Raw genomic sequence first — 1,030 nt, 5'->3', positions numbered from 1 at the left:
TCCACCACTTTTCTTTTCGCATGACTATATGTACTTGTCATTTTTCCATGTGTTAGTTGTGTCTTCTGAGCAGTTTGTCAGCTTTTGGACACCTTTGAAGTGTTTTCTATGTGTTTCTATGTGTTTTTGTTTGCCTGCCAATGGTTTTAACGGTGTTTGAAGGTGTTTGACGAACAGTTCGGCGAACATACGGGTGTTCGACGAACCAAACCGAACTCGAACACTACGGGGGTGGCTCAACACTAGTAATCACTGATATTGATCATGGTGCTATAAGAAAAGGTGTGAAACTCATAAGCAAGAAACAGCATCTGAGTAGTTGTGGCCGAGTGGTTAAGGCGATGGACTAGAAATCCTTTGGGGTCATCCCGCGCATGTTCAAATCCTGCTGACTACATTTAACTTCAAGTAACAATTTGACTAATTATCTGATTAGATCAATTTGCACATTCCCAAGTCTATCCCCCACGGAAGTGGTCTGTAATATTTGGATCGGATTTGTAGAAGCAGCTTAACAGCATCTGTATATCTTCTTTTGATTATTCAGCCTGGTGCGATGTCACTTGTGCGTCAAACCACCAATCAAAGAAAGCTCAGGTGTGTGGTGCAACTCCTCCTTTTTTCCAGCGAACACAGATCACTGCCGTGACTGATGGACTGGGATATGAACTTTGATTTGCACCAACTCTACTTGAATTATCTTTCCGATGGAACCTTTTAGCACACCATGAAAAGTCTTTAGTGACTTCTGGATGAGCAAAAGTATTGCAATTTCTTTTTTTCTCACCCTTTATCCAGCTAATATATCCAGCACGCTAATTATTAGCCAGATTTAATCAACATTTTAAAACTGTCCTTGTTGTGATATCATGGAACTTTAAGCACACTTGTGGAATAAAAAGGGAGGAAATATTAATTTACCACTGTGTATTAGATATACATTTGCAGAACAGCTTTAGAACCTGTTTTCATCATAATGCATGAATTTCCCAGGTTCCACTGAGATTTGAACTCAGATCACTGGATTCAG

At 39.9% G+C, this 1,030-nt stretch overlaps 1 non-coding gene across 1 annotated transcript; it reads left to right on the top strand.

The window, feature by feature from the left end:
- Positions 1-315: 315 nt before the first annotated feature.
- Positions 316-397, top strand: TRNAS-AGA (transfer RNA serine (anticodon AGA)). Its single transcript has one exon. It is a non-coding gene; the product is annotated as a tRNA-Ser (tRNA).
- Positions 398-1,030: the final 633 nt, after the last annotated feature.

Source organism: Phyllobates terribilis, unplaced genomic scaffold (assembly GCF_046119375.1).
Source record: "Phyllobates terribilis strain yellow unplaced genomic scaffold, ASM4611937v1 Scaffold_13__5_contigs__length_258822181, whole genome shotgun sequence".
Taxonomy (NCBI): Eukaryota; Metazoa; Chordata; class Amphibia; order Anura; family Dendrobatidae; genus Phyllobates; species Phyllobates terribilis.
This window is presented reverse-complemented; position numbering and strand designations above follow the sequence as displayed.